Source organism: Salvia hispanica, chromosome 4 (assembly GCF_029641045.1).
Source record: "Salvia hispanica isolate PSC_SH4W2 chromosome 4, Shi_PSC_v1, whole genome shotgun sequence".
NCBI classification, from domain to species: Eukaryota; Viridiplantae; Streptophyta; class Magnoliopsida; order Lamiales; family Lamiaceae; genus Salvia; species Salvia hispanica.
In genome coordinates, this window is record NC_142695.1 from 24,979,193 (window position 1) to 25,005,991 (window position 26,799).

Sequence of the window (26,799 nt, forward strand, 5' to 3'; positions counted from 1 at the left end):
ATCTCATGAATAACAAAGGTGAAAATTTCAAAAATTCCATGTAGGAATTATAGAGTATTTGGACTTTGGATTTAATTTGGATAATTATCCCAAACAAATAATTAAATCCAAGAAAAAAAATAGGATTTCTTCTCCAATAAATCATGATGGCCGAAAATTCCACATATTTCAATAATGCTTCTATTTAATTCTCACTCATCCCTTAGGAAAATAATTCCCCACAATTATATTACTCCGCATCAAATATTCACATATTCAGATCAATCATCTCTTCACTTCCACTCCATTTTCTCAACGCATTGACCTTTCAACGGTCACATCATTTTTCTACATCTTTGACTATTCCATAGCCACGTCAACATTTCAACAAGTTGACTATTCAACTCAAACTCCATTCTCATACGCAATTAGGTCACAAAGACACTATGCAATTAATCACTCATCAAATAATTCACATATCATAGCATTTAAGGCATTTAATGCAAAAATTTTATAACTCGAAAATTAGGGTTTGAAAAAGTGGGGCGTTACATTCCACCACCCTTAAAAGAAATTTCGTCCCGAAATTTTGGTACCTCATGGAAAAAGTTCCGGGTACAGTTCCTTCATCTTGTCCTCAAGCTCCCACGTGGCTTCTTCATATTCGTGATTCCTCCATAGCACTTTCACACTAGCAATAGATTTATTTCTCAAGTTCTGAACCTTCCGGTCCAAGATCATTTGGGGTCTCTCTTCGTAGCTCAAGTCGGAATTCAACGCGACTTCTTCGTAGTGAATCACGTGCTTCGGATCGAACACATATTTTCGCAACTGCAATACGTGAAAGACGTGCACGTTTGCAAGACTTGGCGGTAGCGCCAAACGATAGGCTACGGGTCCTATTCCTTCTAGAATCTCGTAAGGCCCGATAAAACGTGGCTTCAACTTTCCTTTAACACCAAAACTTTTTATCCCTTTCGATGGGGACACGTTGAGAAAGACTTTATCACCGGCTTGGAATTGTAGGTCGGTTCGTCGGACGTCAGCATATGACTTTTGTCTGTCCTGAGCTTCCTTTATTCTAGCACGAATTTGTCGAATGACTTCTATCATTTCCTCGACTGCATCGGGTCCTAGTACCCGTCGCTCGCCAACTTCATCCCAGTAGAGCGGCGATCTACATTTTCTTCCATATAAGGCTTCATAAGGCGCCATGTTGATTGTTGCTTGGAAGCTGTTATTGTATGCAAATTCAATTAGCGGTAGCACGGTCTCCCAACTTCCACCACGGTCGAGTATCACAGCTCTCAACATATCCTCGAGGGTTTGGATCGTCCTCTCGGATTGCCCATCGGATTGCGGGTGAAACGCCGTGCTAAAATTCAATCGCGTTCCAAGCTCGCGTTGTAGACTAATCCAAAATTTCGATGTGAACTTCGGGTCACGATCGGACGTAATTGTCACTGGGACTCCGTGCAATCGCACGATCTCCTTTATGTAGATCCGAGCTAGCTTGCTCGATCCATGGGTTACCGGAATCGGTATGAAATGCGCACTCTTGGTAAGTCGGTCTATAATCACCCAAATTGCGGTGTTCCCACTTAGGGTCTTTGGCAAGGCCGTCACAAAATCCATGGCGATGTGCTCCCATTTCCACTCGGGTATCTCCAGCGGTTGTAATTTTCCATGCGGTCGTTGATGTAATGCCTTCACCTGTTGGCAGGCTAAGCAACGTTCTACAAATGACGCGATATCTTTCTTCATGCCCTTCCACCAAAAGGACTTTTTCAAGTCTTGGTACATCTTTGTACTTCCAGGGTGAGCAGTGTACGGAGTTTCATGAGCTTCACTCATGATCTCGCTCTTGAGCTCCTCGTTGTTTGGCACACACAACCTTCCTTCAAAGGTGAGGGCGTTGTCGGACTCCTCACTAAATTTTCTGGATTCGCCGGTTCTCACTTCAACTCGGATTTCCTCTAGTTCCTTATCCATCTGTTGCGCTGCAACGATTCTCGTTTTCAGATCTGGTTTAACCACTAAAGTGGCAATTCGCTCTTCCACTGTTTCGGGTGCTCTTATCACTTCTAATCGCATTTTGCTAAATTCTCGTATCAAGCTTTCCTCTTCCGTTAGGAAAGTAGCCATTTGCGAATGATCTCTGCGGCTCAAAGCATCTGCCACGACATTTGCTTTGCCGGGGTGGTAGTTGATACCACAATCATAATCTTTCACTAGTTCGAGCCATCTTCGCTGTCGCATATTCAAGTCTCTCTGCTCGAAGAAATACTTTAAGCTCTTGTGGTCCGTAAAGATTTCACATCTCACTCCGTAGAGATGATGCCTCCAAATCTTTAGGGCATGTACCACTGCTGCTAACTCCAAATCGTGTGTTGGGTAGTTCAACTCGTGTGGTCTTAATTGTCGCGACGCATAAGCGATCACTTTATTATTTTGCATCAACACGCATCCTAGTCCAACCTTCGAAGCATCGGTGTAGACTACGTAGTTCGTTCCAGACTCGGGCACAGCTAACACTGGCGCGGTTGTCAATTTCTCCTTCAAGAGTCGAAAGCTTGCTTCACACTCTGGGGTCCAATTCACCTTGACTCCTTTCTTGAGTTGTTGCGTCATTGGTCTCGCTATCTTGGAGAATCCTTCAATAAATCTTCGGTAGTATCCTGCCAATCCTAGGAAACTCTGAATTTCGTTTGGTGTTGAAGGCGACTTCCATCGTTGTACCGCCTCAACCTTGGCGGGATCCACTCGGATTCCTTCTGCCGACACAATGTGTCCTAGAAAATTCACTTCCTTTAGCCAAAATTCACACTTGCTGAATTTGGCGTACAACTTCTCGGTCCTCAACGTCTCCAACGTGATTCGTAGGTGCTCCTCATGCTCCTTCTCGTTCTTTGAGTAGACTAGCACGTCATCTATAAAGACTAAAACGAATTTATCCAAGTACGGATGGAATATTCGATTCATCAAGTCTGTGAACACCGCTGGGGCATTCGTCAATCCAAACGGCATCACCACAAACTCGTAGTGGCCATATCTTGTGCGAAACGCAGTCTTGGGTATATCCTCCCTTCGAACTCGTAGCTGGTGATATCCGGACCTCAAGTCCATCTTTGAAAAGACTCCTGCTCCTCGCAGTTGATCGAACAAGTCATCTATCCTCGGCAGTGGATACTTGTTCTTTAGAGTCAACTTGTTTAACTCCCTATAATCGATGCACATTCTCATCGATCCGTCCTTCTTCTTCACGAAAAGTACTGGTGCGCCCCATGGCGAGACACTAGGTCTAATGAAACCTAAGTCCATGAGCTCCTGGAGTTGTATCTTTAACTCCTCCAACTCCTTTGGCGCCATTCGATATGGTGCCTTGGATACGGGTGCAGCTCCCGGTTCAAGGTCAATCGTGAACTCCAATTGCCTGTCTGGCGGTGGTCCAGGTAACGCTTCGGGAAAAACGTCGGGAGAATCTTTCACAACAGCAACATCTTCCATCCTCTCCCCGTTCTTCTCCTCTCCATGGAGGTAGACAAGATAGGCAGTTCGCCCCTTTTTCATCATTGCCGTTGCCTGCAGCGCGGATATGATGGTTGTTCGCCGGTTCATCGCGATTCCGTGGTATATGGTGGGTTCGCTTCCCGGAGCTTGTAGAGATATTTGCCTCTCCTTACAACGAATCGTCGCAAAGTTCGTTGTCAACCAATCCATTCCCAAGATTATATCGATATCCTCCATTTTTATGACTCGTAAGTCATGAGCAACTATCCTAAATTCTCCCATAACAATTTCTATGTTCGAGCACGTTCTAGATATTTCTATCATTCCTCCTACTGGTGAGGACACCATCATTCTACGTTCAGATTCGCTTGTAGGCAAGCTCAAAGTGCGCACACATAATTCAGATATAAACGAGTGCGATGCGCCCGTATCAAACAACACAACAACAGGGGTGTTGAGAATTTCGCCCATACCTGTCAAATATCCTTTCTCATGATCCTCTTGCTCTTTCTTCGGCTTCTTTTGTTCCAGCGCGAACGCTCTAGCTTGGGGAGGAAGTCTGGGGCGTTGAGGTTGTGGTTGTCGCGATGATGAGTCGCGATTTCCTCCATCTTCATTCTGCGGTGCCCTAGTTTGCTGACGGGATCCCTGATCGTTCTGCCTTGATCCCGATCCTCTTTTGTTATTTGGACACTCCCTAGAGAAGTGACCGTTTCCTCCGCAAGTGTAGCACTTGATCACGTTCTGATATCGGCATTCTCCGAAATGGTACTTAGAGCACACATTACATTGTGGTGCCCTCGGTCGGTAGTCTCCTCTCTGGCTAGACGTACGCTGCCCTCCTTCGTACTGGGATCGATGCTGGCTCGACTGGTGCCGTTTTCCATCGTGCAAATTTCTATGTTCATCCCACTTCCGTTTCTCTCTGGAGTAGTGCGGTGGGGGTAACGACGAAGTTGCAATCTCCTTAGCTTTCTCCTTAGGCATTGTTGCCTCAATATCCAATGCGAGTGCTAAAGCTTTAGCGTATGTGAGTCTCCCTCGACTGGCCAACGACATCTTTATCTCAGACCTTAGTCCCTCGCGGAACTTGTCCGACAGCTTCTCGTCCGTGTCGACTTGATCAGGGGCGTATCGGGTCATGCTGTTGAGCGCTCGATCATACTCTGTCACCGTCATGCGTCCTTGAGTCAGATTGTTGAATTCGGATGCCTTCGCTTTCCGGTAGCTTTTCGGCACATACTTGTTGTATAGTTCGGTCTTGAAATCGTCCCACGTCATTTCTTCCACTTGGCCTTGTGTCAAGGTCTTTATTCTTGTATCCCACCAAAAATCGGCTGCCTCGGTTAGTTGATGAGTTACGCAACTCATCCGTTCCCTATCATTGCATCCCAAGATTGCGAAGATACGTTCTATCGCACGGATCCAAGATTCGGCCTTGGCCGGTTCTCCAAGTCCATCGAACACGGGCGGTTTCTGTTCCAAGAACAGCTTCACTACTTCCCTATTAACCGGGGGTGGGGGAGGCGGTGGTGTCGGAATCGACTGCGTCACACTCTCCTCACTTGAAGGTGGAGGTGTCGGTTGACGGTTATGGCGTCTTGGCGGCATTCTGATTTATCAACACAAGAATTATTCCCATGATTCTAGCAATAGTCACGTGGTATAGTTGAAATAACAAGGTTCATGGGTCAATTTGTTTTTAGAGTATATGGCCAAGCACAAGATATCAAAAGTTCGTCACATAGACGGATTGCAAAGAATAGCATCAATCAACATTGTTACCAACAATCGGCTGCGTCAAGGTTATCAAAGATCAACGTTTCCATATCATCAAGGCAATAGCACTTAAGAAGCAGTTGTACAATTTCAAGTGGTGGGTACAGGGCGTCATAAGGTATTCAAAAATATGGTATTACAGTAAGAGGCATGATGTGATGACATAGTGATAGATAATTTGTACCATGTACGAAAGACAATCCTTTGAATCAAAAATAATATCTCCCCATGGCATATTAATCAAAAACGTCGCCTCAAAGAGGTCTTAGTATCAAAAGCAGCAGAAAAAAAAATGAAAGAGTAGCAAAAATCATAAGGTAGCAAATCAATCCAAAAACATGGGGGAAAGCCAAAACAAATATTCCACGACTATCAATCCTAATCGATGTCGTTCATATCCTCCTCGGGGTCATCATCCTCATCCATCTCCAAAGCGGGTCCTTCCTCGTCCGGTCCCTCATTCTCGCCATATTCACCAACATCCGGGGGCGGCGGTGTTATCGCACGCATATCCTCCACGTTTCCATGGATAACCAAAGGGTGAGCCACATTAGCCTTAAGCCTTGGCCTATTAGGGACACGATCAACATGCGGCTCCTTATCGCGACGATACCTCCATCGGCGAGCTTGGCCTGGCGAATACTTGTGTGCTGGGGGACTAAGCGGCGGTCCATCCCTCGCAACTGCCATGGCTGGGAGTAGCACTCCTATTAGGCCGATTATATCGCCTCGAGGCTTGTACTCCGGCGGACTGAACCACGTATATGGCAATGCAGCTTGGGCAGTCCATTCGCTCCAAGGACTCGGCAGAGTGTGGATCAATCTCGAGATCCCCGCGTGATGGGTAACTCCTCCATACGCGTATGCATCCATCCAACGATCGTAGAATTCGGTGACGTAGGTTAGGAGAAAGGACTTTCCATCCCACTCAAACTCTTGGTAGGTTTCGACAGGGAAAACCTTGTTCTTTGCGTAACGATCGCGCATCGGTGCGTAATAATGATTAGGCATCTACAAAAGAAATCTCAGCATCAGAACAAGGATCGAAGAAAATATTAATAATATATAAGATTTCAACTGATGCTGAGAGTACGATGGATATATATATTTATATGTGTATGCGTCGAACGACGAAGGTGTGGAGGTAATATCATATCAAGAAATAACGGAATTTTCTTTCCGTGCCAAAAGGTGTGCATATGTATATATATATTTTTGCGTTTCAACGCTTCGCGATTCGTTCTCATAAGTCGATCGTCTCGTATTCGGCGTTTGGTGCCTCCAAGTTCGATATTATCACAAAATTTTCATTCACGACACGACTTACAACTATGTATAGCAGCGTGCTCAAGTTCATTCTCATAGATGTCGTTCATCACATATCACGCAAATCACAATCACATAGAATTTCATAGAGTTTTATTGTTCAACTCATAACAGTCTCAACATATAATCACTTGCATAACAACATTTATTTCGCATAATCACATTTTGCAAATTCACATGCAAGCATAATCATCACATTTTTTTCCAAATATGTATCAACAATCTCCCATTCGCTTCAACTTCCCATAATTCATAATTCAAATCAATATTCAAGAGATACTTGTTACCTCATTCATCGTGGTTGAGCGGAGACGAGTTGCGGTGTTGAGTCTTCGACGATTATCCATTAATCATTTTATACAACTTTCAAATTTTTAATTCAAAAAGACTCTTGGGTCCAGAGCGAAAAGAACTGAGGCTCTGATACCAACTGTAACGACCCGCCCATCTAGGGTATAATAAATGCGGCGATCGTTATCTAAACAGACTTAAATGCATCAAAGATCATAGGCTAGGGTTTCCATTTGAAAAGAGATTTTCACCAAAGCATTTAATGAACAATTTAATAGGAAAAGAAATAATGCTTTAGCAAAGAAATCCAATAAAAGGCTATCACCATAAATGCTCCAAAGTAGCAAAGGTTCCAAAATATTTCCAGGTGTTCCATATCCAAACTATACCCACGAAATAAAAGTATTCATCCCAACCAAAAGATAACGATTTGTCATAATATAGCGGAAGCGACCAAGAAAGAAGTGAGGCTATGTATGAGGACACAACGACACCTTAAGTACCAACAGATCATCTTATTATTCTCTACTCAACACCGCCGCCCGCTCGTCACCACTCAACCTGCACATAAGGAAAACACATGCAGGGCTGAGTACGATAATCATACTCAATGGGCTCATTGCCGAAAACAGTTTTATCACAAATATAGTCATTATCATGCCATTTTCAAGTGTCCGTCGGGGTTTTAACTTTAGAAAGACCCGAGGCACCAAAATATCTTCTTTCTCAAATATCACGGTCGCGCAACCATTTTTCTTATAGACGTTTACCATATCCTCATTCTACATGACAAGGAATGCGGCCGCAATCCAGGTCACTAGACCGGCCAACCCGTACGCTGACTCTCGGTCTAACATTGGTGTACACTAACCCAAGTAGAGTTTGCGGCTCTACAAGGATCCGAATTCGATTATAACAATAGTGGCATAGCCACGAGGGATAGGCACGACAAAACAAATCAAGGCATGATAACACATCTTTCATTCTCATCAATGTCAGTTTAGGACAATGTCCTTATATTAAAAGAAATCCCACCTCGTAGGTTTAGCTCGATAGAATTCTTTTCTCCTCGTTTATCACGCTGAGAGCGCGAAGTATCACCTTTAAATTAGGCATATCACAAATCAGTTTCAATCATGGATTTCAAATCATGCATGATCTCACGTTTCCCCTTTTTCCCATCGATTATTTTCAAAATCATCAATCAAAATCAAAGTATGGTTAGCATATCATTTTTATTCAAATAACAACTCCAAATTCACCATTAAATCGTGTCACGCATGAGTGTTCCACACACACAACATACGCACACGATCATCACACTTGTGCACGCCGACCGAGGCATGCACACACACACACGGTCAAAAACACACACACATCCATGCATCCCAAATCTCATCAATTTATTTCCCCTTCACTCATCTAAATGCATGTGGACTCAAGAATACCGATTAATCGGTAGGAGAAGAGAAGATCAATAATTAAAGTACCTTTTCCAAAAGAACGAACGGTAGAAACAAGGAATTAGTCTTGATTCTTCAATAATCTCTTGAATTTCACTTGAATTCTTCTCAATTGATGAAGAAATCTTGAAGAAAACTTGAAGAAAACTTGGAGAAAGTGGGAGAGAAGATTTCGAAATTTTTGGGAGTTGGAGGCGCCGGTTTGTGATCTCTAGGGTTAGGGTTTCTCTCCTATTTATAGAGTCACAAATAATAATATCCCAATAATTAAATAAATCAAGATTTGGAAGATTTGGTAGAGAATATGGGGGAGTGGCGTTAAATTTGTTGAGAAGTAAGAGGATTTTCGAAAATTAGGCTTAAATAAGTAGCCTATGATTTAATTTGAATATTTCACGGAGCAGAATAAAATAAAATACTCCCCAAATTAAAAGGAGAAGTGGCGTTAATTTACTTCTCTCCACAAAGAATTAAATTCAAATCCTAATTTAATTAGGATATGGTAAGATCTTCTTAGATTTGGCAAGATATGCTAGGATATTTTAGCATATTTATATTTATTCATGGAATAGAATAAATAAGGAATCAATAAAATAACAAATAAATCCTCCCTCCTTTCTAGATGAGATTTTCGAAAATCTCATGAATAACAAAGGTGAAAATTTCAAAAATTCCATGTAGGAATTATAGAGTATTTGGACTTTGGATTTAATTTGGATAATTATCCCAAACAAATAATTAAATCCAAGAAAAAAAATAGGATTTCTTCTCCAATAAATCATGATGGCCGAAAATTCCACATATTTCAATAATGCTTCTATTTAATTCTCACTCATCCCTTAGGAAAATAATTCCCCACAATTATATTACTCCGCATCAAATATTCACATATTCAGATCAATCATCTCTTCACTTCCACTCCATTTTCTCAACGTATTGACCTTTCAACGGCCACATCATTTTTCTACATCTTTGACTATTCCATAGCCACGTCAACATTTCAACAAGTTGACTATTCAACTCAAACTCCATTCTCATACGCAATTAGGTCACAAAGACACTATGCAATTAATCACTCATCAAATAATTCACATATCATAGCATTTAAGGCATTTAATGCAAAAATTTTATAACCCGAAAATTAGGGTTTGAAAAAGTGGGGCATTACACATACGCCCCTGATGTGGGGGCTGAATCTATCAGCTTCAGGATATTCACGAAGGAAAGGAGGATGAGCATCAGAGATAGGGCTGACAATTTTTGATACGACACGATAACACGACAAGGACCCGCACAAAATTAACAGACACGAACACGCACGTTCAGGATTTGGGTCCTTATAGGGTCGACCCAATAAGAACACGAAGATAACGGGTTGGGTCGGTTCGTGTTTGGGTTACACGTCAAGAAAAAAAATTATTTATTATTAATTAAAAATATATTAAACTTTAATTTTTAGTTATTTTTGTTGATTAAAAATATTAAAATTTAATTTTAATTAATTAAAAAAATATTATAATTTAATTTTAATTAATTAATTAATATTATACTTTAATTTTATTAATTAAAATATATTAATTAATTTTTTATTAATTATAAGAAAATATTATGCTTAGATTTAATTAAAAAATAATTTCTTATAATTATATGATTTTATTATATAGATTTAGTAGTCCTATACTTTAAGAAAATAATTAATTTAATTTGGTAATTTATTATTTTATCAGGTATTATATGTTTAAATCGTATAATTACATCATGTTTTGTCGTTATCGTGTCGTGTCAAAGCTAACTTACTATCATTAACAGAGAGTTGACTTTTTTTTGGGTACACGGTAACACGATGATTTTGGGTTGGGACACGATAAGAACCCGTTGGGTCGGGACATGATAAGAACCTGATGATTTTGGGTTGGGACACGATTGGGTTGGGTCGATAATGGGTTGACACGATAACGAACCTACCCGCATAATTTGACAGCCTCAATCAGAGAGTGGTTAGTCAGGCTCGGCCTGTACACTGCGGAGCAGGAGGTGGGTAGAGATGGTCCCAAGAGGCACCAAGGCTTACAAACCAATAGAGTCCATGACCGAATGCATCAGAATTCTTTCCTCCGCCTAGCTCAAGTCTTTTTGGACGTGAATCTGTTATGCCAGGCCAAGACCTTCGCCTCCATTAAAGAAGCTGAGCTATATTTCCTGTGGTATATGATGAAGAAGAGAAAGGTGCATTTAGGATATTGGCTCGCCCGCACCTGTCAGTCAATTTCCAGCAGAGCCTCCAGAAACCTGAGCGACGACCATAGTGGAGAAGATACACAAAATGAACTACTACCCCAACCCAGAACTAGTTGGGTCACAATTCCTTTGAATGTCGATGTCGTGAAAAAGAAAGGTGGTATCGTTAAATTCTATGAGGTAAAGAGACCAATAGCACAACCGATAGGAGCTAACAAGAAGAAGAGCAAAACAAAGATAGTGGAGGTGGTGGCAACTGAGATAGAGAGGGGCTGAAACTGCCCCATCTACTCTGTACACGAAGGATGAAACTGTCGTATCTTCGACATCAGCTGCACCTGAAGTGTCCCCCGAACACACCAGCCTTGTGGAGCTGATGGGACATCAGGATGAGTGGAGGGCCAGGATGGAGGGGCTGGTTGAGAGGATAGCCCTGCATACCGAAAGAGTAGCCCTGCAATCTGAGGCCCAGACACAACTGCTAACATCGAAAACTGAAGTACAGAGAACATGCCATGAGGATGTAAGGACAACATTCTTTGCGGTGCGAGGGATGGTGTCACTTATGGCTCAGGCAGCAAGTGGCCGGCGGGAAGAGAGGATTCCCACCCAGAACAGCTGACTTCAGAAGAGATCACCCATGGAGATAGACCCCCCCCCCCCCCCAATGACCAAGTAATTTAGATTTCTGTTTTAGTTTTTGTTTCTTTTTGTTTTCCATACACTTAGCCTGGTGCCCAGTCTAAGTGTGAGAAGTTTCGTATATATACGTGTTTTGGGTGTTTTCCTCACACTTAGCCTGCTCCCCAGTCTAAGTGTGAGAAGGTTGTGTCTTTGTTGTGTTTCTGTGTTTCATGTGTTGCAGTCTCCCACTTAGTCCGATGCTCGGTCTAAGTGTGAGAAATTTGTATTTGTTAGCTCAGTTTTTTGTTTTTAGGATGTTTATATTTGCCGCACTCACTCCTCTTTTTCCACTTTATCCGGCTAGCTTGAGGGCAAGCTAGGATAAAGTGAGAGGTGGGGAGTAGTGCGGAGTATTTCGACAAAAGCATGACTTGACTTACTTGTGTTTACCTTCCCTACCTGTTTAGTCAACTTGATCAGCTAAACAAAGCATGCCGAATCATAACTTGATTAGTTGTTAGGTCAGTTAGTAAGGAGTGAGTCATATAAGCGAAGCATGTCGAATCAGTCCTTAGTCCAAGTTACCCTTTGAAACCATGAATGAGCTGACAAAAATAGAAGGCGTAAAACCCTTAGCAAGAGTGAACGAAGAAAAAAATGCATGTTGATTTGTGAGACCCCTCTTTCTTAAAAAGTGAGTTGAAGTCGATCTAGACGAAGTAAGAACGATGGTAAAGCCCAGATTTTAGCCAACAGTGAAGCCCTCTAAAAGTGAGTTATAAGCCAGAGTAGAATACTTTCTACTAAACACAAAGAAAAATATACAGTGGCTACCACTTGATGTGAGAGGGAAGTGACAAGGCTAGTGAAGACTAAAGGCATTAGGAAATAACCAGTTGGGCCTCTTTCTTTTTGAACCAGAAGAACCCGCCTCATTGTAAGGGCACCCCTTAGTTACCTAATTTGAGCATGCATTATTAATTCCTCTTCTTTCGAAGCCACATGCCTCCATACCATGTGAGTGAGGGGATAGAATGGAACAACTAACCAAATTGGGAAAAGGGGATAAGAAAAATAGCCACAACCAGGCTGGTAAAGTAGGAAGAAAAAGAAAAAAGGCAGGCGCTTATAACGTGACCCAGAAAAAGAGAGAGAGAGAGAAATAGTAGATTGAAGGGCAAGAAAATTTTGTAAACTGGCCCTCGAAAAATAAAAGTTCCTATATTTTGTTTAGGCAGCAAAGGAAAATGATTTCACTTGTAATACCCCGTATCTTTTTAAAAATAAAAATATTATATGTTTGGAATTTTCAAAAGGATTTTTGAATTTTAATTTGTCAATTGATTATTGTAAAGGTTTTGAACTAATGAGTTTGTTTTCAAAATGTTTTACAGGTTGTCCGACTAAGACCGAGGATTCGCCCTAGCAAATTTATTAAGGTTTAAGTGTTTATTTTTTTATTAAATTGATTTAAGAGATTTGAAAGGAAAGTAGAAAAATAGAGATTTTGATTAATGTCTCTCATAATTTAATATTGCTTCTATGTGTCTGTGTTAATTATGTTTAAATTATATAATTGTGTGTGTATTATGCCTTGATGAAAAAAAAGAAGAAAGAAAATGGAATGAGAAACTAAATCCTTTTCCTAAACCCAATCACACGTTTCATCTAGAAGACTCTACACACACTTATGCTACACAACTCTAGCACCGACATACACACACTAAATATCTCTCTCAAGCTCTACCCTCTCTGTACACACATTACACCTACTAAACTCCCACATACAGCAGCAATCGAAGAAGACGGATTTCCCCAAGACCGCCATCTACTGCTCCTCCGGCGGCCGTGGTCGCCGGCCATCGGCCCTCTCCTCCTTGCTCATAGCTTCTTCCTCTCCATCTTCTCCAACCTCCATTATTAGATTTCAATGTTCAAGCTTTGTTTCCCCAAACTCATTTCTTGCAATTTAAGGTAGCAATTGAATTCCTCTCTGGATTCTCTCACTTCCTAAGTTGATATTTGTGGATTTGAATACAAGCTTTATGATTTTGGTTGTCAATGTGTAAAAGTGAGAATTTTTATGTTTTTGTCTAAAATTGGGGATTTTAGTTATTTTGATTAGTTTAGCTATTTTTTTCTGTTTGATTGTTGAGGTGGAATTGTATAAATTGATAGCTTGAGTTAGAACTTTGTTTTAGTTAGTAGTATGATTTATTGAAACCCTAGAACAAAGTGGGTGCTTAAATTTGATTTTGTTGGTCCATTTGAAGCTATACTTTTATTTTAGAACTAAAGAATTGAACTTTGGAGTAAAGCTTTTGATTGTCAATAAGTACACTGTTTAAACAGTAGGTTTCGGGGATTATTTGACAGACCAAAAGAGTTCATTTTCGGCTCATATTTTACCAGAAGTTATCCTTAGATGTCTTCTACAATGTCACCAAAATTCAGCTTCAACCAAGTTCATATGGATTTATTATGAATTTTCTAAAAGGATTGCCCTGTTTCTGGCTGGTTCTTGAAAATTATTCATATATCCTAAACGAAATGGAATTTCAAGCTCAAAATTTATCCTCATAAACCTAACTGTAATATGTTTCTTTTGCAATTGGTTTTGTTGATTTTTGACTTACGAGTCAATCGGAATGATTTTTCTAAGTTAGTGCTTCCTGCCACGTTTAGTAACTGAAAATCGTAAAAACATGATTTTGTTATTTCCTTTTTGAGTAATCTATTGGAGTGAGATGATTATGAACTTGAGATATGCTTTAAATAATGATGTAGGGAGGATGTGTGATTTTTCTTGGAATTGTCTAATACCATTTTGTATTGTTTTGTGGTTTATTTCAGTTGATCGTACGAGTAGTTGACAGCTTTTATACTTGATGGTTTGTTTGGATTTATTATTGTAGTTTATTAAAATGGAGTGTGTTGTGAGTTGAATGAAATTGTGTAGGTGTTAAAGAATTTTTTTGTTGGATAAAAGAATTGCTTAAAAGTGGATTATGATTCCTTGTTTTATTTGGAAGTTATTTTGCTATGCTTGATCGGTTATGTGTTTTAAAATAGAAGATTAAGTTGTTCCATGTTTAAAATGTGTTTAATTTGTCAAGTCTAAGTTTGAGAGTTTAAAGACTAAGTTAAAATGCTTAAGTGCTAGGGGTGGCGCATCCAAGGCTCGAGGATGGACAACCTAAACCAAGCTTCAGGAGGTTATTTCGAATTTCTGCTTTCGAGGTGGGGTTTACTTTATCTGTAAGCGTAGTGGTTACATGGTTATAATCATTGTTGTGTCGTGCGTCATTCATATGAGCTTATGGGCCCACGAGGGGTCAGATCCACGAGGGATCATATGGGTCGCTGATAGCCCACCAATAGCCCACGAGGGGTCAGGTCCACGAGGGACCGAGACTAGTCTCATATAGATGTCAGCAAAATTGAGATGGTTCATTATGTTGTGATTCATTACACAATTGGTTATAACTACTTGCAACGTATTCCCCACTGAGTGTGCTTGCATACTCACACCCCCGTTATTTAATGTTTTTCGGGTTAAGGAGTCGATGACGGGGCAGCTTTCAACGTGGTCCACAATCTCCCAGCCGCTATGTTTGACTAGTAGACCCTTTGGTATTTGGGTAAAAGTGAATTGTTTGGAGAGTAAACTTGATAACTTTTATGCTACTATATTTTGAATGATGTAGGTTTCAATCCGATTAAGCAGGATATTTTATTTTGGTTGGAATACTGGATGAAGTATCTATATTTTTAACATAGTGATACATTTTGGTGTAGATATCTATATACACATGTTTCAGATGTTGGAAAAATATTCTTATTAGTGTTCTTTAAATTGTTTTATATATATATAAAAAAAAATATGTCAATGATGATTTTCCTTTTAAGTTTATAAAATTGTTTCCGTTTTTCTTATTTCCATTTAAATTCTGAATTTTAAAAATAAAATAAATTAGCATTTTAGTATTTTGGTAGCGTCACCCGTTTTAAAGAGTTCGGGGCGTTACAGAATGGTATCAGAGCGGGTCTACGTTCCTGTAGACTTGCTTATTATTTTAATTAGAAGTCTAAAACTCAAGTGAGATTCTTATGTTTTAAATGATACGGGCGAGCACGTGGATCCTGACTGCTGCCAGTTGCCGACTTTGAGGTAATGGTTATTTTTACAAAGAGTTTTATGTTTTAAGTTAAACTATGGGGTGAGTATGAAATGATTGTTTTGGAAAAGTTTGAAAGATTAATGGTATCACATTTCAAAATGTGAGAGAATGAGAATGTCCACAAGGGACAAAGTATGAGATGTGAAAGAAAAGTAAGTCCACGAGGGACAAAGACTGACATTTGAGAGAATAAGAATGTCCGCAAGGGACAAAGAATGATTTTTCAAAAATAGTTGACAATGTGGATAATTATGTTTTTCATAAACCAATATAATCTCTATATGATTTGCTAAAGAGTGTTTCAAGAAGATCTCAAACAGCTTTTTGATAATATGAAATGAGAATATGATTTTAAAGTAGTCCTCGAAATTTAACCTTTAGGGTCAAGACCATAATGATCAATCATTCTGTTTGAGTTTGACTAATAGCCTTATTCATTCGTGTTTTGGTCAATAGAAATTTATCATGGAAATCGGTTTGTGATGATGCCCTTGTCGCGTTCTATCACTTTTGATTTAAGTGAAACCTTTGTCCCTATTTGCTTTGTTCTATTGAGAAAGAAATAATGTTGTCTCTTTCTATCATCATGATTGAATTTATAACCTTGTCCAGTTTCACTTGAGATGTTCTTGTCAACACATGTTGATCTCTGATGCCCTAGTCCAACTCTATTTCTGTTGGGTATAATTAAGTCTCAGTTTAACATTTGTTTTCTCTCGATTATTCGCATTAAACTATACCTTGAGGTATTTGTTCTCCTCATTTTGACATCTTATATCAGTTAATTTTTTAAGCAAAATGTCTTCCAGTGAAAGATTGATCATGTCCACTTTGTTGGCTTTCTCATGTTGTTCCTTTGGAAGTTATAATGGTTCTTCTTGAGTTCCTTTGTTCTCTTCTTCAAAATTTTATACCCATCTTTTGATAACTTATCCATGAGACATCCTTAGATTTATTGAAGCTGTGAAATCTAGTTTCCACCATATCTAGATGGTGTTATTCTTTATTTTTTTAATGATAGACATTTGATTTTCTTCTTGTTCATCATAAGATATTTTGATATTGAAATCCTACCTACACCTTGGTTTAAGTGAAACCTCACCCTGTTTGGTTCACTCTATTCAATAACAAGCAATATCTTTTATATGATTGTTGAGTCACCTATAGTTTTCGATTTGACTTCCTGCTTTATTGATTTAGTGCTCTTTTTTTTAATGCAACGGGGACTCATTTTTCAGTGACCTTGCAACCATTAGTTCCTATATTTTATATTGTTTCCATTTTTTCATTGACTGTTATAGACCATTTAACTTGTTGTCTAGTCATTCTGGAAATCTTGTGAAATGGGCACAAGACACATTTCTTCTAGCCATTGGTTTAGTTAATCTTTCAGGAATCTTTCCAGAACTTTCCTAATAGCATAGCAATATCTTCCCATATGATTTTCAGACTCCGATTGACTCCTTCCAGAAGTGTGCTCTATATCGAGTTTTATTTCATTTTTGTTTTACATGAATCCTTGACTTACCCTTGTATCTTGTGACACTCTTGAATGAGTATAGTGTTCTGGAAGCTGCCTTTATATGAGCAATTATTTGATCTCCATGAGTTTCGCAACCAAATCTTGTTTCTATAGATGCCCAGATTTTATTCTTAAGAACTATCAAGTTTCTTAAGTATCTGTTCTTATGTTATTCCTGGAAACATAGTGGTTGACATTTATCTTTTCTGATGAGTTTGCACTTATCTTTTGATCAACCCAACCTTTTTTCCACAGTTTCGAATTTCAATCTAGAATTTTGCCTCTTTTCTCAATGACTTTGGTCAAATCGTTATCTCTGTGAGTCAGTTTCTTTGTGAGAACTTCCACCAATATGATTTCGTTACTTCTTTCTCATGGTGTTTGTTAACCAATTGTCAACGCTTTTCATGACAACTTCTTGAACTTTTCAAGTATCTCCCTCTCTGAGACATTTGAGACTTTGCTATTTAAGAGCCGCCATCCAATGATACTCCTTGATTCTTCTCAGATTTTGACTTGTTGCTTGGATTTTATTATTAGCAACCTATTATGGACAATTCTTTCATTTAGTCCTACCATTTGTCTGCATAAGTTATTCCGTTCGTTGAACTCTCCTCCAAATGAATTTCTCCAAGCACATAATTTTTGGCAATACATTTGAAATAATTCATTCCTATTGAACCTATTATTTGAAACTAGTTGTTGTAAGCTTCTACCTGTGAGTCTCTATTTTTTTTGAAATCTCATAATCATATCTATATGATTGAGCTAGTTGTTGTCGTCTTGTTGCTCCGTAAATAATTTTGGAACTCTTCCAATACGATGTCATCTTTTAGCAATGTAGCAATTCTCATTCAGTTCTAGTTGAGTTACTATCCAAGTTAAAGTTGTTGGAGCCGTTTGTACCACAAAGTTTTTGGTAGCCTCTTTGATCATTGTTGTTTCTCATTCATGTGATCCAACATATATGCCAACCTATTCTTGATTTATGAGATTTCATTTTCAGACTTTTGATTATTGATATCTATTTGTTCTTGATAGAATACGGTTGCAGGAAGATGAACTCTTAATTTGATATCCTCATGTTAGAGACTCGTATGGTTAATTTCGAGGACGAAATTATTTTAAGGGGGATAGGATGTAATACCCCGTATCTTTTTAAAAATAAAAATATTATATGTTTGGAATTTTCAAAAGGATTTTTGAATTTTAATTTGTCAATTGATTATTGTAAAGGTTTTGAACTAATGAGTTTGTTTTCAAAATGTTTTACAGGTTGTCCGACTAAGACCGAGGATGCGCCCTAGCAAATTTATTAAGGTTTAAGTGTTTATTTTTTTATTTAATTGATTTATGAGATTTGAAAGGAAAGTAGAAACATAGAGAGTTTGGTTAATGTCTCTCATAATTTTATATTGCTTCTATGTGTCTGTGTTAATTATGTTTAAATTATATAATTGTGTGTGTATTATGCCTTGATGAAAAAAAAGAAGAAAGAAAATGGAATGAGAAACTAAATCCTTTTCCTAAACCCAATCACACGTTTCATCTAGAAGACTCTACACACACTTATGCTACACAACTCTAGCACCGACATACACACACTAAATATCTCTCTCAAGCTCTACCCTCTCTGTACACACATTACACCTACTAAACTCCCACATACAGCAGCAATCGAAGAAGACGGATTTCCCCAAGACCGCCATCTACTGCTCCTCCGGCGGCCGTGGTCGCCGGCCATCGGCCCTCTCCTCCTTGCTCATAGCTTCTTCCTCTCCATCTTCTCCAACCTCCATTATTAGATTTCAATGTTCAAGCTTTGTTTCCCCAAACTCATTTCTTGCAATTTAAGGTAGCAATTGAATTCCTCTCTGGATTCTCTCACTTCCTAAGTTGATATTTGTGGATTTGAATACAAGCTTTATGATTTTGGTTGTCAATGTGTAAAAGTGAGAATTTTTATGTTTTTGTCTAAAATTGGGGATTTTAGTTATTTTGATTAGTTTAGCTATTTTTTTCTGTTTGATTGTTGAGGTGGAATTGTATAAATTGATAGCTTGAGTTAGAACTTTGTTTTAGTTAGTAGTATGATTTATTGAAACCCTAGAACAAAGTGGGTGCTTAAATTTGATTTTGTTGGTCCATTTGAAACTATACTTTTATTTTAGAACTAAAGAATTGAACTTTGGAGTAAAGCTTTTGATTGTTAATAAGTACACTGTTTAAACAGTAGGTTTCGGGGATTATTTGACAGACCAAAAGAGTTCATTTTCGGCTCATATTTTACCAGAAGTTATCCTTAGATGTCTTCTACAATGTCACCAAAATTCAGCTTCAACCAAGTTCATATGGATTTATTATGAATTTTCTAAAAGGATTGCCCTGTTTCTGGCAGGTTCTTGAAAATTATTCATATATCCTAAACGAAAATGAATTTTAAGCTCAAAATTTATCCTCATAAACGTAACTGTAATATGTTTCTTTTGCAATTGGTTTTGTTGATTTTTGACTTACGAGTCAATTGGAATGATATTTCTAAGTTAGTGCTTCCTGCCACGTTTAGTAACTGAAAATCGTAAAAACATGATTTTGTTATTTCCTTTTTGAGTAATCTATTGGAGTGAGATGATTATGAACTTGAGATATGCTTTAAATAATGATGTAGGGAGGATGTGTGATTTTTCTTGGAATTGTCTAATACCATTTTGTATTGTTTTGTGGTTTATTTCAGTTGATCGTACGAGTAGTTGACAGCTTTTATACTTGATGGTTTGTTTGGATTTATTGTTTTAGTTTATTAAAATGGAGTGTGTTGTTAGTTGAATGAAATTGTGTAGGTGTTAAAGCTTATGTTAGTTTTTTTGTTGGATAAAAGAATTGCTTAAAAGTGGATTATGATTCCTTGTTTTATTTGGAAGTTATTTTGCTATGCTTGATCGGTTATGTGTTTTAAAATAGAAGATTAAGTTGTTCCAAGTTTAAAATGAGTTTAATTTGTCAAGTCTAAGTTTGAGAGTTTAAAGACTAAGTTAAAATGCTTAAGTGCTAGGGGTGGCGCATCCAAGGCTCGAGGATGGACAACCTAAACCAAGCTTCAGGAGGTTATTTTGAATTTCTGCTTTCGAGGTGGGGTTTACTTTATCTGTAAGCGTAGTGGTTACATGGTTATAATCATTGTTGTGTCGTGCGTCATTCATATGAGCTTATGGGCCCACGAGGGGTCAGATCCACGAGGGATCATATGGGTCGCTGATAGCCCACCAATAGCCCACGAAGGCAGGCCCACGAGGGACCGAGACTAGTCTCATATAGATGTCAGCAAAATTGAGATGGTTCATTATGTTATGATTCATTACACAATTGGTTATAACTACTTGCAGTGTATTCCCCATTGAGTGTGCTTGCATACTCACACCCCCGTTATTTAATGTTTTTCAGGTTAAGGAGTCGGTGACGGGGCAGCAGGCAACGCGGTCCACAATCTCCCAGACTAGAGTAGGGGCTATCTTGACAAACTGATAGGCTGATTAGACTGAACCAAAGGGGAGGGAGGAATTTGAGACTGCAAAAGTATTTGGAATGACCTTAAGCTTGTGGGGAATATTGCCTGAAGTTGAGCCAGTTTCAAACATGTAGATGTTATTGTATGCTTAAATGTTGTTTATAATTTATTTTTGAGTCTGTGAACCTTTTCTCTTAGGAGTCGGTCAGGGACCCATGCATGCATCTCACCCTTTCTTATTGTTTTTTCATACTTGAGGAGAAGCATGGTTTAAGTGTGAGCAGTTTGATCAGGCTCGTTGCATGCATGGTTTTATTGGGTTTATTACACTAACATGATGGCTAACAATGTGCAAAAAGAATGGCGAATTTGAGTTTGCAGGAGCTATAAAATGAAGAAACCGGCAAGCACAAGAATGATCGGATCAACTCAGAAAAGGAGTGAAAACAGCATGGAATAGAGCCAAGTTGAGCCACTAAGCAGCCGAACTGGTCAAGTGGAGTCGTGCAGCTGCAGTGCTGAGTCACAGGAGAGAGAAAGAGCAAATGCTACCATAGTAGGGCAGATTTGTCAAGGAATAAGATGGGCTTACCCTAGGGATTTGGGCCCAACATTCGCTCTATAAATATGGCGAGAGTGCACAGACTCATTATCACACATCATCTTCATTCACCTCAAATTCAACCTAGTTTTCTTAGTATGGAGTAGAGTTAGCTAGCTGGTGAGGAATCACCGTTCCACCTTCAAGTCTTCATCTCTTCTTCCTCATCCAGGGAGACGAGACCGGATCTACGTAGAAATCATCTTAGCTCAACGCTTTTGTAGTACCCGAGGGGTAAAACAATTTACATTCTGTTTTTTTTTTCGGTCATCGCTTTCATAGTTTAGTTGTTTCGTCATCTTTGCTTTCAGCTGCTACTCTAGTTTTCTTTTCGCTATTGTTTTATTTTTGCATTTGTGCTAGAATTTTGTTTCCGTCACTTTTCATCGGAAATCCTTTAATGAAATGGATTTTTGTTAGTTCAAGCTGTGTTAGATCTGGTGTTTCCTGCTTTGATTTCCTTTATTTTCTTTAATTATGTTCTGTTTAAGCTTTTCCATTGGTAGATTTACGTTTCCGCACGTCGACTTGCTTGAGAATTTTCCAGATAGCTTCTTCTTTTATTTACATGATTTTCTTATGGATGTACGTTCGCTCTGTTTGATTTCATTCTTACGTTTGTGCTCTATTTAGATCTGTTTTCCCCTGTTTAATCTAGTTGCAGTCTCTGTAACCTTTTCTGTGTTTACAGCTTTTTTGTTGTGCGTGCGTCTGTGTCAGTGGTCCCGCATACCTTTTGTCTTTCCTTTTTTATCTTAGTTAATTTCCACAATCCAAGATGTCTTAGTTTAACTTGATTCGTTCAGTTATTTAGCCGATCAGTTTTTCCCCTTAGTTAACTTAACCCAAATTTAAGCGTGACTGCAGCCAACCTTCCAGATGTCTCATTCCCAACTCCAACCGCATCCATCTCTGAAGGATTCGACCCTTACTTCCATTTACTAGTGTAACAGCCCGACATTCTAGGGTATAATAAATATGACGATCGCTACCTAGGCGGACTTAAAGCAACAAGAACATATGCTAGAGTTTCATTTAAAGGGATTTGACCAAGGTATTTAATGAAGAATATGTATCATAAATTATGCTCAAAAGACAAGGGTTTAATATCATTCCAAAAACCGCATTATGTCTCAATATTCTAAACCAACAGGAATAAGTTCAAAAACAAACGATTCTAAGTTTCATGTTCAGCGGAAGCAACCAAGAGAAAAGTGAAGTCATGTATGAACACATAACCCCACTCAATGTTTCAAGACGATCATATTATCATTCAATTTATTTGCTCAACACCGCCAACCGCTCGTCGTCGCTCAACCTGCACATAGGGAAAACACATGCAGGTTTGAGTACTTTAACATACTAAGTGAACTCATGCCAAAACATTTTAATAGATATGCCATCCTTACCATAGTGAACTCGAGTTTGCATTTATAAAAGAATATCATCGAGTATCACAAAATAATTTCATAGACTGGCCAGTCAAACATTTCCTCCCATTTTCTCAACAATCAACAATTCCATAGTGCGACGAAAGTGTGGCCACACTATTCGCCCACGAGACCGGCCGACTAGCAAGGACGGCTCCCGATCCCAACTGTGTACACTAGCCTGATAGGGTTTTGGGCCCTACTCAGACCCGAATTCGTTTATATAGCCCTATAGCCTAATGGAGCGGACTCACAAACTAGGAATCAGGCACACAACATAACAAAAACAATCACAGGCATGGCGTAGCATTTTAATCCACCCTTATAACACCATAATCAATATTTTGGTAATAAAAGAGTTTAGTGAATAAAGCCCACCTCGACTCCTTAGATCTCAAGTACGTTCTTCCTCTTGCTATCACACCGAGAGCGCGAGTTATCACCTTTAATTTATGTGTATCACAAGTAAGTCTCAATCATCTACTCAAAAACATGCATGTTCCCAACGTTTCCCTTTTTCCCATCGATTAGTTTTATAACATCGTTCAAAAATCAAGGCATGATTATCATATCAAATTTATTCGCACCACAACTCCAGATCTGACATCAAAACATGTCACGCACGAGTGTTTTGCAACACACATCACACGCACACCGAGGCACGCGCACACACACATCCCATTCATCCATTGGCATTCCCTTTTCACTCAATCTATATGCATGAAAGTTCAAGAACACCAATTAATCGGTTAGATGAGAAAAGATTAATGCAAAAAATACCTTTTCTCGATAGAGCGAACGGTAGAACAAAGTAGTAGCCTCGATTCTTCAAAAATTCTTGAGTTTCAACTTCAATTCTTCTCAAAAGATGAAGAAATATTGGAGAAAAGTATAAGAAAAATTGGGCGAGAGTGAGAGAGTGGACACTGGCGTGAGGGAGAGAGAGAGAGTAGGCGTGATTTGCTTCTAGGGTTAGGGTTTTCTCTCTTATTTATAGAGTTCAATAATATAATCCCACAATTAAATAAATAAAGATTTGGAAAGATATGGGGAGGAGTAGTTGGCGTTAATTTTGAGAGAAAATAGGGTAAGTTCGAATTTTATGCTATTTAATTAGCATATGATTTAATTTGGGTATTTCACGGAGTAGAATAAAATATTACGGAGCAGAAAAAAAATAATAATCTTCCCAAATAATTAGGAAAGTGGCGTTAATATTGATTCTTTCACAAGGAATCAATTTCAAACATTAATTAAAATAGGATATGGCAAGATCTCCTTAGATATGGAAAGATATGCTAGGATATTTGAATTTATTCATGGAAGAGAATAAATAAGAGATCAATTAATATAATAAAATATTTCCTTCTCCTATAAATAGGAGATTTTCGAAAATCTCCTTGGAATAAGTATAGGGGTCGAAAATTCTATGGAGAAAATAAGGAATAATCGGACTTTGGATTTAATTTGGATAATTATCCCAAGCAATAATTAAATAAAATATTACGGAGCAGAATAAAAATAATAATCTTCCCAAATAATTAGGAAAATGGCGTTAATATTGATTCTTCCACAAGGAATCAATTTCAAACATTAATTAAAATAGGATATGGCAAGATCTCCTTAGATATGTTAAGATATGCTAGGATATTTGAATTTATTCATGAAAGAGAATAAATAAGGGATCAATTAATATAATAAAATAATTCCTTCACCCATAAATAGGAGATTTTCGAAAATCTCCTTGGAATAAACATAGGGGTTGAAAATTCTATGGAGAAAATAAGGAATAATCGGACTTTGGATTTAATTTGGATAATTATCCCAAGTAATAATTAAATCCAAGAAAAATAGAATTCCTCTCCAATAAATAGAAGTGGTCGAAAATTCCAATTAAATAATGATGCTCCTATTTAATCTCACTCATCCCTTAGGAATAATTCACCACAATATTATTTCACCCTGCATCAAATATTCATCAAATAACTCAAACTCAACTCCCAATCGAAATTAGGTCACAAAGAACCATGCAATAAATCACTCATCATTTAATCCACATACTTCATAGCATTAAAAGCATTTAATGCAAAAATTTTATGTCTCAAAAATTAGGGTTCGAAAAAGTGGGGTGATACAACTAGTTTAATAGTATTGTGGGTTAAGGTCTTGAATTTCGTTCTGCGTCTCTTGTTCACAGTCCAACGACCAGTAGTAGTTATCCAACCTGAACCGGTTATCTTTAAACTTGATAAGGTTGTGCATGCTCTATGTTTTTTTAATTTACTTGTGAATTGTTGAGTACGAAGAAAAACAGTTTCACCTCCTATTAGCCCTTCTTTCAAATTTCAGAACATGTGGACTAGACATCATTCTTTCCTTGAGGAGGTGGAGAAGTGTTGGAAGGTAGTCATTGGGGAGAAAGGTATGGTGAATTTAAAAATTAAGTTGGGCAGGTTGAAGAGAAGCCTGAAGCTTTGGAACAAGTCTGTTTTTGGTAATATATTTGAGAAGTTAAAACAGGCCGAGATAGAGGCTCAAGAGGCGGTCAAGTGTTTTGAACTCTTTCCATCTCCTACTAATAGGACGGAAATGAATCGGACAGCTGCAGAACTTAGGTTAAAGGTAAAAATGGAGGAGGATTATTGGAGACAAAAATCAGTTGTTAGATGGTCGGTTGAGGGGGAGAGACTTACCAAGTTTTTTCAGGGATGGGTAAAACAGAAGAGAGCGAAATCGAGAATCCATTCAATTGAAGTCGGAGAACAAGTTCTCACTAAGGATAGAGATATTTGAAGAGTTTCTTACTTTCAAGAGCTGCTGACTTCTGATATTGACCAACTTCAAGAACCAAACATAGATTTGTTGTTCTCGCTCCCTCCGTATTTTGACAGGACAGAGTTAGGAGTATTGTTTTTGGCATAAATGCTGAGAGTGCCTTGGGCCCGGATGGTTTCTCTTCTCTCTTTTTTCAGACATGTTGGGACATCATAAGCTTGGATATAGTTGAGGCTGTGAGGGAGTTTTTTCAGGGAGCATCATGCCAAGAGGTTTTGCAGCAACTATGATTGTTCTAGTTCCTAAAAAGAAAAACCCTACAAAGTGGTCTGAGTACAGGCCGATCAGCCTGTGTAATGACTCAAACAAGATTATTTCTAAAGAATGGCTCCGCTCCTCCCTCTACTTACTGCACCAAATAAAAGTAGCTTCATCAAGGGGCGTCTCTTGAGCGACAATGTGCTTCTTGCAAAGGAGATATTCTATGAATTATGGAAATGTACACCCTCACCAAACCTTGCTCTTATACTAGATATGGCTAAAGCTTACGACCGTGTCTAATGGCCGTTCTTATTAAAGGTATTGAGGAAAATGGGATTATCTGTACCATGGTTGGGGCTGATTGAGAGATGTGTTAATTCTTGTTGGTTCTCAATTCTTATCAATGGCTCGCCAGCTGGTTTTTTCAAATCATCCTGGGGACTTCGCTTCAAATCATCATGGGGACTGTTAGAGTTTGTATACTAGAAATCACCTTTCGAGTGATTGAATACTATTAAAACTCTTATTTTATTTTCCAAAGGAATAAACAGATTATTTTTGTCATAATGTTGTTATGTTTTATATTTAATGGATGTTTATTACATGTTTAAATGTATAAGTAACTTAACAAAGTCTAAGTCTTTGTTTTAATAGACCAGATGTGGGCGTCGTTTACTTTAAGGTAACACGGTCAGTTCTGAACAGAGAAAAAAAAGAATTTCACAACCTAGATAGGCCTAGACTACCTATCGTCCGATTATTTTTAAGCCTTACTGAAATAAGATGACGTTTGTGTGGTATAGCACTGTATTAGATCTAACAGTGAGACATGTCTTTATGCTATCTAATGAAAGACGAGGTCTCGTAAAGTGTTGTTTCTTAATCAATGTACGTTAGCATTGAGCATACGGTATTGATTATGCACTACTTTGACTTACCAAATGGTGTGGGTTTTTCGCATCCCAATAAGCCCGGTATATTGGGTAGTGGTGATTAATATCTAGCGGTGCTAGGATTGCTATTATGTTGAATCGTGCGCAAGGTGCGTCTCGTTTGATAACATCCTCAATAGGAGTTTGAAATAAGGTTTTATTATTCGGAGCCTAGCTAGTTGGAGTGATTACTCTATGAATAATAAATAAGTTTTTCTTGCTGAATCCACTTTTGGAATAAATAAGATATTAATTAATTAAGTTCATAGCAGACAATAATTAATTAATGTATGTTTCTATCTTAAGCGCGGATAATTATCAAGTAATGAAAACTCGGAGTACTTATAATTTCGGATTTGGATGGGGAGTGCAATATTAATTA

General features: G+C 38.4%; 1 long non-coding RNA gene across 7 annotated transcripts; it reads left to right on the forward strand.

The window, feature by feature from the left end:
- Nucleotides 1–12,747: 12,747 nt before the first annotated feature.
- LOC125199646 (uncharacterized) lies at nucleotides 12,748–21,444 on the forward strand. Of its 7 annotated transcripts, none has more exons than XR_016137611.1 (5): nucleotides 12,748–13,184; nucleotides 14,374–14,450; nucleotides 14,771–18,768; nucleotides 19,960–20,248; nucleotides 20,355–21,444. It is a non-coding gene; the product is annotated as an uncharacterized LOC125199646 (long non-coding RNA). The 7 variants fall into 7 exon arrangements; XR_016137609.1 differs by having other exon boundaries at nucleotides 19,966–20,248; XR_016137610.1 differs by having other exon boundaries at nucleotides 14,771–15,381; nucleotides 18,189–20,248.
- The last annotated feature ends 5,355 nt before the right edge of the window (nucleotides 21,445–26,799 follow it).